The 13,240-nt window shown below is 33.9% G+C and overlaps 1 long non-coding RNA gene across 1 annotated transcript in view; it reads right to left on the reverse strand.

Annotated features, from left to right (window-relative positions):
* Window positions 1-6,358: 6,358 nt before the first annotated feature.
* The window catches only part of LOC309622117, a 55,331-nt gene continuing 48,449 nt past the window's right edge, over window positions 6,359-13,240 (reverse strand). The window contains exon 3 of the long non-coding RNA XR_014240525.1: window positions 6,359-6,956. This is a non-coding gene — a long non-coding RNA (uncharacterized lncRNA). The remainder of the gene's footprint in view (window positions 6,957-13,240) is intronic.

Raw genomic sequence — 13,240 nt, forward strand, 5'->3', positions numbered from 1 at the left:
CTAATATTAAGTCAAAAATGATGCCTGAGGGTAAGAATGTAGATGCTGAGGAAAATACTTATGTAGAGGGGCCTGAGGTAGTTCCCTTGCTTCTCCTCAGACAACACACAATATATAGACAATCAAAACTTTCCCGTGTGCCCCCGTGAGGCAAAATCAATAGAGCTGAGGATGTTGAGCGGAAGGGGTGGGGTGAGTAGGTAGCCATATGGACAAACGAGGGCCACCGCTAGGCTGTACAAGCAGAGCTGCACTCACAGCAGACACAGTGAGTCACCACAAGGAAACCATTAGGCTCTTCTGCTGTGATCACAGAGAGACACTGGGGACAGTGTGAAATAGAGTGTGGCACTTCCCCAATGGAATGAGAAAAACCAGAGCTCCAGGTGCCATTTTGGAAGTTGGATCACTAGAGAAGGAGTCCTCAGAAGTAACAAACCTTAGAATATCGAGTAATTTATAACCTTGACTCTTTTAACTGTATATCACTGAGAAACTTTTTCATTGGCAAGATCAAATGTATTCACCATCATTGAGGAAAGATATCTACTATAGGAAATATCACACTTTTTTGTACATCTGACGTACACTATAAATACTTTGACCCCACTCCAATCTCAAATTAATTACAAGTCATCTCAATCATGAAAATAATCTTAACTGATGCCTTGTGCCAGATGCTGGGGATAAAACAGTGAGCAAAATGGCACTGATCTTCATCCACACTGGGTTTACGGAAAATCAGAAGAGACAGAAAAATAAACAGTTAAATAAAATAAGGTGTGAAAATTGTGTATGAGAGCCCAAGCAGAGGCACCTAGTCAGATCAAAAAAAGGTACAAATTACACCTAATTACTTGTTATTTTTCTGCATGCATCCAAGGCTCTAGCTACACTGCGTTTCTTGACATATCCTGATATGACTAAGGTCTCAAACTTTCATGCATTTGTATAAGTCATTCTCTGTATTAGTTTTTGATTACTGCTATAGCATTACCATAAATTTTGTAGCTTAAAACAAAACAAATGTATTGCACAATCATTCTGGAGGTCAGAAGTCTTAAAATCAAGGTGTTGGAGGACTGAGCTCCTACTGGAGGGTTTAGGAGACAATGTTTCCTTGCCTTTTCCAACTTCCGGAGGCCATTTGCCTTCTTTGTCCTGTGAGTCTTCCTCGTATAATCTAACCTCTGCTCTGTCATTACATCTCTTTCTCTCTGATTTGATCCTCTTGCCTCCCTCTTACACAAACCCTTGTGACTACACTGGGCCTACTTCGATAACCCAGGATAACAGTCCCATCTCATGATCCCTACCTTAATCACATCTACAAAGTCCCATTTAACATTAAGGTAAACATATTACCTGGTTTCAGTGGTGGTGGTTTTCTTTCACTGGGCTAGAAGAAAGATTCATTCAACATACCACTCTCCGCAAGATTTTCTATTAGATCTTTTTAGATTTTATTTTTTCATTCTTGTTTTTTTTTAATTCTTGGTGATAGAAGAAAAAAAGGAACAGAAGCAGTAGGGAATAAGCAAAGGAAAGAGAACTAGAAGGAAAGCAAGAAAGAAGGGAGAAGGGAGAAAAGACAGGAAGCAAGCAAGCCAAGCTCAAATTACAATAGTTTAAAAAAATTATGTTTTTTGGTGAACTGTTAAAAATAAGACTGTGGGAGAGCTCATGTTATACTATTTTGAAAGGGAGATTTCAAATGACCACTCCAACATATATTCATTTACATGTGTGAGGATATTAACATTAATATATTTGAATGTTAGCAAAGGAACTAGATCCTCTTAGCCTCTTACTTCATGATATGGAATGGTTTTAAAATCTTTCAAAAGTAGTCACACGTTATCTTTAACTACATGTCTAAAACATACTTTTGCTTTTTTAGCACAAAAACTATAATGTTTTCAGCTGTATCTCAGAAAATGAGAAATGCAGGATGCTCTGTTGGGTGTTCTTAGTTCTGTAATACTATCCCTCAGTTTGTCCTATGGAGTGAGAATTACTGACCCTCAGGGCATGGGGAGAGATTTATTATTTTAACAATTTTTGTAAAGCATGGTCTAATAAGTAAACTCCATCTGCTAACATAAAAGCAGTTCCTTGTTAGACCTGGATATAATGTCTGCTTACAGGAGATTATCCAAAGCATGATTATGGTTAAATAAAAAGCCATTTGCATCTGTTTATTTTAACTCAAAATGCATATACAGTCTCTGGCACTAAGTAGGAAAGTAATAGGTTCTTATAGCATGTGATATTTAATTTATCTTTCCTTTTAAAAGTTCATGCCATGTAGGTACTCCATCAGAGTTTATATGGATACAATTTTCTCCTAAAATACAGTTTTTATAAGAAGTCATCTACTGTTGAGCTTATATATGTCTCTGATATAGCTTTCTTTTAGTGCCTCATAGAAAAAGTAGCCCTTCATTTTGTTTTATTATTGAAGGAGAATCCAGCAAATACCTTAGGCTGATTCATCTTAGAAATATCTGTTCTCTCATCTGCTGTGTAGCAAACCTCCCACACAGTCTAATTTGTTCTAATGCTCTTCCCTTTACAGTTGCAGCAGTATTTTCAATTACTTTTAAAGCAGTATTTTCTGGGAAAGAATTGCATTTTACTTTATTGCCATATAGTTTTCTAGATATTTTTGCTTTCCACCATGGGAGGAAAATCAAGTTCTTCCTGGATGAAATAGGATATTTTGCATTTTGCTATTACATAAAGCATTAAACAGGAAGTCTGAGTCCTTTTTTATACCACTAATAAGATAACGTGGCTACAAAGGCTTTCAGAGTCACTCTTCAATTCTTTCCAAAGCATTGTCAAAGTTTTTGTAATTTTTGTAAATTTTTTAACACATCAATATTATTAACCACATCAGTGCCAGCCTTTCAAGTCCCTACACAAACCTTCAGTGACTTTTCACTCAGATTTAATTTAAAATCCTTTGAATTAGAGGATACAGAGCTCAAAATAATCTGACTCTCCACTCCCAATTCCCTGAACTAAGCTCTCACCACCTCGACTCTGCGTCCATCAGCCGTTTTGGACAACTTTCTTTCCAAATAAGTGTATCTTGCTCTTACCTCTGAGCGCTTGCACTTTGCCTGGAACACCGTTCCTCAGCCTCAGGTAGGAGCGAGCTCCCCCTCTTACCTGCTTCCTATGTCACTCTCCCTGACCACGCTTTTGAATATTGCAAGTCTCTCCTCACTTTTTTCCCCTCTAGCGCTCATCACCACCTAATATGTTATATAACTCACTTATTTCACGTTTTGTATATAAATGTCTAGTGGAAACCAAGCACTCTGAAAATACCAATTGCTTTTATTTGTTTTCTGTTTGTATTTAACTTGAGCATCCCCAAAACCTAGAACCGTGCTTACCACAGAGGTCGTCAATAAGTCTTGTTACTATAGACAGTAACTTTCAAGATAAATTTACACTGATTATTTTCCTTCCTGATGTGCTATTCATATTTAGTTTTTCTGAGAAGCCCAACTTGTTACTCTCCTGAGAATGGTCAATGGAAAATCATAAAGTTCCTTATTTAATATTAGAATTTCTTTACAAGTTTATATCAATAAAAATTTTTAAATATATACTTGATCAAAAGAACAACAGTGAATAATTTAAAACAGCTTACTTCTACAGGCCCACCTCAAAGATATTCCATGTTTCGTTCCAGACCACTGCAGTAAAGTGAATATTGCAATAAAGTGAGTCACATGAAGTTTTTGGTGTCCCTGTGCATACAAAAGTTATGTTTAAACTATACTGTAGTTTATTAAGTGCGCAATGGCATTATATCTAATAAAACATGTACATGCCCTTAATTAAAAAATACTATATTACTTAAAAAATGCTAACCATGATCTGAGCCTTCAGTGAGCTGTAATCTTTCTGCAATAGTAACATCAGAGATCACTGATCACAGATCACCGTAACAAACTGAATAATAATGAAAAAGTTTGAAATGTGAGAATCACCAAAAGAGTGAAGTGAACAAAGGCAGTTGGTAAAATAGCGCTGATAGACTTGCCCGATGCAGGGTTGCCACAGACCTTCAATTTGTAAAAAGCATAATCTCTGTGAAGCACAGTAAAGTAAAGAATAATAAAAGAAGGTATGCTCGAATAGCTTAGAATAATAGTTAACATTTATGAGCTGTAAGGGAGTCTGGGATTTTTGACCTATTCACTTTACATATGAGGAAACCAATAACTGAGAGGTTAAGTGACATGTTAAAATTTACCATCATAAACCAACACAGGCAGAGCAATTCTGATTTAGAAGTGCAATCCTGTAACCTAATATTATATCTCACTACTTTCCCCAATTCTAAATCAAATTTGAAGTTATTTAAAACATCTCATATAAAGTAATACTTTTTTCTTTTATTTCCACGTAATCATAGCATGGAATGGTTTTAAAATATTTACAATGATAGAGTTAAGTAAAAACTAATAGATACACTATTGGTGCCTTTCAGAGTAACACTATCTAATTGGATATTACATCCTCATTAAGATTTTGTGAGTAATTATTTATTTAACGATAGATATTGAAGGTAAAACCATCACTTGTATAAGTTAGTGAATATTGTAATTCCTCCTACATTAATAATTCTAGGAAAATGCTATTTCATATACTTTGTATTTTCTGCATTTTATAATTTTATTTTCACTTGCTAATAATGAAAACATAAAGGAAATACCTAGACATTTTTTGTTTAATTGACTCTTTTAGAAATTTGACTCCTTTCTTGTTCCAAATAGTGATCTTCACATATATATTCATCCTCTTCTTCAAATGTTAAATAAAATGAATAATCAGTTGATTTATTTTGTCCAGTCTACCCTCCATATTTCATCATGGTCCTTACCTTCATCTTCCATGTCAAGTCTAAAGGGCGCTGTAAAATGAACCAGGTAGTTAATGATTCTTAAAATTTTATTTCAAATCTCTAAGTTCACATTTTTAAGAAAACATATTGCAATTGAGCACCTTTGATTTTTCTGAATTTCTACCCTGTTTTAAAAGTAAACTTCTAAATAGCTCTTTTGCTTTGGATACGAGAAACACCAGAGTACAAGAATTCATAGGTGAAATTTCTCAGAGAAATAATATGAGTGAATGTGTCTCAATGCTTGAAGGCAGACAGATCATGACAGTGGGCTGCTGAAAAAATTACTTTATAATGACTATAGAGGGCCACAAGCAGAGGAAGAAGAAAGCAGTGTACCAAGTGCTGATTCAAAAAAATCTGAAGAATACTTGGGATTTGATAAGTTATAGTCAACAGAGTTGGGATGGGAAGAAAGGCTGCTTAGGACTTCTTTGAAAGAAAGCTTATTATGAAATTATTTTTGGCAAGGCATATACTTCTGTCTCTTTCTTACTGAATTTAATCTCATGATTTAGATTCTTCTTGGTGTATTTCTATCATTCTCAAGTACAGTTAACCCTCCTCACATGCTGAATTACATGGAATTGCTGATAATTGAAAATTTTTGACATAAAAAGAACAATTTTATATGATTCAGTCTACAGTAATAAACTCACTCGTATTTCCACATTTATTACTATATAAAAATTCATCTTCATTCTCTTTGTTTATTCTCTGTTAATGAATAATCATATTCTCATGGCAAACAACTGATAGGTCGATCTAAAAATGTTTCAGCTGAAAAATAAAATGACTAACGTTTAGAAGAAACAGAAAAGGCAATCTTATTAACATATTTTAGTAATAAGTGAACCAAAAAACCTTGGTTGAATGAAATCCCTGTTGTGCTGACATGCGGATTAACTGAGACTCTCAAAGTGTTTCTGTTTCAACACTGTGTGTGTATGTGTGTGTGTGTGTTGTGTGTTTAACTAGTACTTTAACAATAATTGCTCTTAGTGACACTTTGGAAACTGTGTTTAACATTTATATTCAATTGCCTTCCACAATCATTTTTATTATACATTCTATTTCTAGTTTATAGTTTTCTTATCCTCATTCTGCAAATTTCCTGTCCCCTTTCCCCTTAAATAATTTCTAAGCCTTTCATATTTCTCTTCCTTAGCTCCCAGTGGAATTTCTTTCATTAAAACTGCTAGATTGACATCCTTAGTGAGATACACTTCTAGTTTTTCCTGCACATGCCCAGCATGTCTGAGACTATTTAAATTGTGATAGCACCAGTTGCACCAAAAGAGATACATTTGGGCCTAATTAACTTTTTTTCATTAAAAATGACCTTGTTACAGTGAAACAGGCATTAGGCAGCCTCAGCCCTCCCAGAGATACATTTAGAAACATAGCAAAAAAGGAAGAGATCTTTTGGACACTTTATTTATTTATTTATTTATTTATTTATTTATTTATTTATGTCTGTGTTGGGTCTTCGTTTCTGTGCGAGGGCTTTCTCTAGTTGTGGCAAGCGGGGGCCACTCTTCATCGCGGTGCGCGGGCCTCTCACTATCGCGGCCTCTCTTGTTGCAGAGCACAGGCTCCAGACGCGCAGGCTCAGTAGTTGTGGCTCACGGGCCCAGCTGCTCTGCGGCATGTGGGATCTTCCCAGACCAGGGCTCGAACCCGTTTCCCCTGCATTGGCAGGCAAACTCTCAACCACTGCGCCACCAGGGAAGCCCCCTTTTGGGCACTTCTGAGTCTTCCAGTCATATGACTTAGATAACATTAGCTGCGGATGGTGTTATTAACACTATCATCTTTAATAAGATGATTCCTTTGTCCAACGATGCAAATGGCTGCTTTTCCCCAGTGAGCACTTTAATATGAGCAGAGATATTCACTATCCTGTGATGTCAATGTCTTTACTCCTTCTAGTGACAAATATGTGCATCAGTAGGACATGTGGAAAACACAAAGCTCCATGATAATATGATATACTGAATGATACTGTATTGAATTGCAGTATGTCCTCCTTTTGAAAGAGAAAGAAAAATTTTGAAAATAATAAATTCATTGTGGGTTCTTGTATTTAATCCCCTTTTTTTTTTCTTATGTTTCCATAGGTCAAATACATGACCTATTTTTTAAGTTTTTTGCTTTACTTATATTGTAACTCTATCAAGAGCAGGATTTGGCAAAATCTATTCAAAACACTTTAACTCACCACCAATTACAGCTCTGTTAGCCTATAAAAGGTTAGTTTACAAAGACAATACGTGTTCCTTCCAGACTCCCTCTCAATATTTACTTAGATTCATTTCCTACAAACACTTCTGTATATACGTTTCATTCAAAATCACACAAGGTTGACCGTAACTTCACATTTGCAAATAATCCTCTTCACCCTTTTTGCTTTCTGCTTTTTTTACTTGTCCTCTTCACACTCTTCATCATATGTAAAAGAAATGTTAACAGACCTCCTTATAAACTTTCTCTGTTATTAGGTGGGTACACAATTGATCAATAGGTATAATAATCAAATCCTGGTTTATATCTAGTGGAAAAAATGAATATATATGACATCATTATATTACCTTACATATGAAATTATTTTTATTTTGAATTTAGTATTTCTGAGATGATATTTACTAGTTCAAATTACAGATATCTATGTAAAAGGTAAAATAAGAAAGCATATCGTTAGCAGTACTGTGAGCTTGAATTTAAACTTCAAGGTGATACTTGCTGATATGTATGAATAAAGTTGTAGATAAAATAATGCCAATTAAGAGGAGGCATTTCTTACTCTATTAGAAGAAATATTACGCTGTGGAACTGGGTGGGTTTCACTAATAATTATACTGATTTCCTTGGTCACCTTGGGTAAATCATTCTACTTCTCTGGGCCTCAGTTCCCACCTTCATTAAATAAAGGAATTAAACTAGAATCAAGGTTCTTAAACTTGAATGTATGTTAAAATAAACCTGAGAGATTTAAAAAAATATATTTATGCCCAAGTCCAATGACCAGAATTTGTCTGGGGTGGGTTTGGGCATCACTATATTTTAAAGTCCCCAGAAATTTTATAAAACTTGATTAGATGATCTTTAATGTTTCTCGCAGTTCAAAGAAGTCTGAAAAGAGTTGAATAAACTAGATGTTGATATGACAAAGCATTTAGAAACCAGTGAACCTAAAATATACCCTTATGGAAAACTTGAAATGCGTGTGCTATATAAAAAAATGATAATTCCTATTCATTTCTTACGATTATGTAGCACTGTCTGGGAGCATCAGCATGTGTTTCTAGGAATAGATTCTTCCTGGAGATTTTAGTGACTGAAGCATCCCACACTTGCCATTCATCAGAAAAACATGCCCTGTGGGTTATTACTATACAGTCTGCCTTCTTCAGAAAAGTAACAGCAATTTGCTAAAGCAGTACAGTGAGTGCTACAGAACATAAGCTTATTGTTCCAATTACTCTTCAGTTCTTGGAAGGGAACTAGCGAGAATAAAATCTGGCTTTAGGTTTCTGTTTCAAAGACATTTCTCTGCCAAACAAAGGTATATGTTTTAGAAGATGAAACCAAGAACTTAAAGGAATCTACAAGATTCAACTTCTTCCAGTGCATATATTTAGCTACAAAGAATACGGCAATACTAAGTTTAATATGGCTGTAACTTGAAAAAGTATAGAGTTAAAATAAGGAAAACAATCTTCTTGATAAGTGCAAAAGAATTCAATACATTTTCTTCTTCATAAGCTTTAAATAAGTTTTCAGTGAGTATCAGAATATTTTTCTTATTTAACGAGCAAGAAGTAATTTAAATATATATTATATATGATAAGATATAGTTATTGTATACAGTATAATTATATATAAAATTTATATAATATACACAATTATGTTAGATTAAAATATTATATTTTCTTAATTTTAATACATGGCTTTGTTACCCATTATAAATTATAATCTAATATATTTATATATTAGGAATTTATCAATCAGCTGCTATTGAAAACAACCTGAACACCAACTGATTTATGCAAAGAATTTACTTCTCACTCATAAACGTGTGGGTCAACTCAGGATCTGCTGAGCTCAACTCAGATCAGCTAATTGACTCTAAGCTGTGGGTTGGGTTCAAGTCTACTCTATATGTATTCACATTCGGGGACTATATTTCCTTAACCATAGCCAGTCTTATAACAAAGGGTAGATTGACAATTTGCAAATAATATTTCATTCTACTACATTAGTTTATTCATCCATTTATTCAACTATCCATTCAATCATCCTATTAAAAAAATGTATACTGAGAGCTATTATATGATTGGTACAATATAAAGCACTAAAAATACAAAGTGAGAAAAATAAACATGGTGTCTTCTTTCATGGAGTCAAAAGTCCAGTGGAGCAGTGAGTGCTACTAATCAAGCAATTGCACAAACACACCTATAAGTAAACAATTTTTTAAATGCAATTAAATGCAAATACTAAGTGGTATAAGCTATGCAATGGCGTAACACTAGAATTCAAGAAATCTTCATGCAGAAAACAACAAACGAGCTGAGAACTAGGTATTATTCTATGTAGCCGAACGTGTTGTGGCAGAGAGAAGAGTGTTTGAGGCAAATGAAAGAGTATGTGCAAATGTTTTGTAATGACAGAGATCATGTTTGTTTGAAGGAAATTTTTCAAAGAGAGATAAGAGAGGTGAAGGAGGATGGCACGGGTGAGAACTATAAAGAGAGTTGGGGTCATACTATTGAAGACCTCATAGACCATGGCAAACATTTTGAACATTTACCTAAGAGCAATAAGAAGTTGGTGAATGCTTTTGAGCAAAAAGCCTGATGTGAAATATTTATATTTCCATTTTAAAATATCGCAATGGATTCGTTAAAGATATTGGAAGGAGACAAGAGTGGATATGGAGCTTTTCATCCAACAGACATTTTAGCCAGTTATAGTTTGATAATATAGAGGCAGATGCATTGGAGAGAAATTTTGAAGATAAAACTCAAAGTACTCTGAAAATTTAATTGCAGAGCATAAGGGAGGAAGAAGTTTCAAGACTCACTCCTACAATTCAGGCTTGTGACACTGAGCATATCGTATACTCTTCGAAGATCATTCTCTTGACTCATTTTCCTCTTTATCTTCCCCAAGTATTTTAGGTCTGTCTTTACCTGTCCATGAAACTGCATATTCAGTTATGCTACGATAAGGTATTTTCTTGTCTGCACATCAGAAATGAACTAGAATGTTGTTTAAGCAGAAAGAGTAAAATCCATCTCAAATGCCACATGTGATCGTTAAAATCATGTCAAGATAAGGAAGCAATTCTTACTATAAATCAAACATTATTGCTAATATTCTTAAAGTAATCACAAGCTTAATTAGCTAAAAAATCACTGCAAATGATTAAAAGGATCAGTATGTATGAACCATTTGATGCTCCTCATATCAAATAATAGTCGAATAGAGGTTATTTTTGAGGAAAAAAAGGGACAGGCATTAATCCTCAATTTTATGTCACAATGCTAGTTACAAAGGAGTGACATTATTTTCCACTTCATGCTAATCACTACCTGGGCAAAGGATTACATATTTGCTTCCTAACATATATCATTTTTTCCTGAAATACACGACTATCCAAGTACATGGGGAAAAAAGCTACTCATTAATTATTTGGATAGTTATCCACACCAGCCATTCTCCTGAAAATCTTTCCCCTCAGTAATTTTATAGCTAAAATAATTTATCTGAGAATACTTCAAACTTGATGATATTATAATATTACAGAGAACATAATTAGTAAATTATGGCTATGATAATGACCTTGCTAATGTCTATCATCAATCTGATGGTCTAGCAATACATATGAATTATTATATTGCCAAAATTAATGTATTATCTTGAGTCCAAATTTACTTTGCCGTATTTATTGAGTTTCTAATATATGTCATGGCTTGTGTTGGCCTTGGTAATACATTAGCCCCATCCTCAGGACTTTAAAATCCAACACATAGAAAACTCTAAACACTTTTCATGTGTATAGGATACATTTCATCTTTTAATCCAAAAAGTTAGGATTACAAATATTGATTGATTCTACCCTGGACTATAGAGCTGTATTATGTCCTGTTGACTATTATTCTTTTATTTATGACAATCTTTAAACAGTAAATCATAATTTCAGAGTACGAAATCAGATTAAAGAAACAGATGAGAGATTCTCTGAGCTAAGCAATAAAGAATGAAAGCTTTGGAAGTAAATTCATTGAAATCCAACCGGACTGTGATACAAGCTTTGAAACTTCATAAATATCTTCATTCCTCCAAACTCCATTTTTATTTTAAAATAACAATTGTGCCAAAGCTGACATTTTTGAGTGTTCATATATTTTAGGCTATGAATTAGGGCATTAAATAAATTGTCTCATTACTGAAAACCCTACATTATAGTCAGCACTATTATTATCCATCACATTTTACAGAAGAGGAAACAAACTTAAAATTCACAAATTTAGTAAGGGATAGAGCCAAAATTTAACTCATACTAAATTTAGACCCCATGACCTAAACACTATAACAAGATATTAGTATAAGATATTAACCTCAGAAGGCTCTTTGGGGTTTCCAAAGAGGTTGAATATAAAGCAGGTAGGTCTCAGTTGGGGGGCAAAATACGCTGATACTTGCTCTTCCTTCTCTTAAGAATACAATAAGGAGGTCCCTGAGACCAACACTTCCTAAACGAAAAAAGAGTAAACATATATGTTAGCCATTAATCTAAGACTAAAATGTCAAGCAAAATGTCCTTAAATGTTTCTTTTTTAACCTGGTACCGATTCTGACAAGGAGATGCACATGCATAGCCCATCCACTCCCGTCAGCTAACACTACATAGCAGGGGTTACTAAATGGGTCAATATGAGAAGGTGTAGAAATAGCCCCTAAAATTATGCCAGTGAAAGCTTCAGCTTTTTCCTTTCTGATCCTTACTAATCCCTGACAAAAGAGCATGCCAGGTTGCTTATGTGGGTACCAGACACACCAGATCACACATTCTTTGATGAGTACAGGAGCTGTACCTTAACTTTCCATTCCTGTGCTCACTTTAGTGTCTGGCACAGAGTAGAGCGCAGACTTTTGAATAAATGGATGAATTATTCTAGTGATAATACCAAATTTGTACTTGACAATCTTCTTAGAGTAAATGAGAAATTAAGCAGATGTGTCACTTTAAGAAAGACGTAGCTTCTACCTATAGTTTATAGTGTATATGTGATACCTATGCATTAAGGGTACAGATCAGGGCAAAAGTTATACCCGTGTCTACTTGTTTATGAACATATAGAAAGATGTCAGAATTAAGCCATTCTATTAGGAGCTAAGAAACTAACCAGAGGTGGTTTTTATTTACATAGGCAAACTGTGTGTGTGTGTGTGTGTATATATATATATATATATATATATATATATATATATATAAAATTCTGTGTGTGTGTATATATATATATATATATATATATATATAAATTATCTATAAATATATAATGTGAATTTGCTGGACAAGGCCTCATAACAGGCACATGGGTTCACTAGTGAATGGTATCTAAAGTTATTACCAAATGATTTCACAGGCCTTTTGTCAGATGGACACAAAATGAGAAAATAAATGTCCCAGCAGCATTAGGAAGTCAGAGGTTAAAGAAACCTTAATCACATTTTGTTAGCAAAGATTGTTTTAAGGATATTTAGGTTTGAAATGCATTGATCTTTACCCAGGCTTTTAAATATCAGTCAAAGGGAGACTAAGAAATGAAGTAGCAAGGAAATAAATACCTAAAGGAGAAGAAGAAAGAAAAAAAGAGATGAGTATAGGTTTTGAAATATTTCAGAGACTAACTCAAGATGGTTTATATGTTCTCACTTTCTCTGGATATTTTTTATGTTTGAAGAGAATTCCCTGTTCTCATAGAGAGAACTACTAAGAAAATTAAGTGTGACAGTTAGAAAAGAGTCCTTTTTATACTAATATTTTTTTCATGTATTTATACTTACCTTTTAAATCAGTATTTTTCAGAATAGGGTATAACTGTATCTAATTCGTTTTTAATTATCAAATAATATAATGGAACATTTCTAATCCACAAGGTTTGTTTCAGGTTTCTTGAGATATAATTGTTTAAGTTTAACATGTACAATGCGATGACTTGATATACATATATATTGTGAAATAATTGCCATAATTAATAAAGTTAGTTAATACATCCATCACCTCACATAGTATTTTTTGTC

The sequence above is a fragment of the Balaenoptera borealis genome (assembly GCF_965194805.1).
Source record: "Balaenoptera borealis genome assembly, contig: HAP1_SCAFFOLD_1585, whole genome shotgun sequence".
NCBI lineage: Eukaryota > Metazoa > Chordata > Mammalia > Artiodactyla > Balaenopteridae > Balaenoptera > Balaenoptera borealis.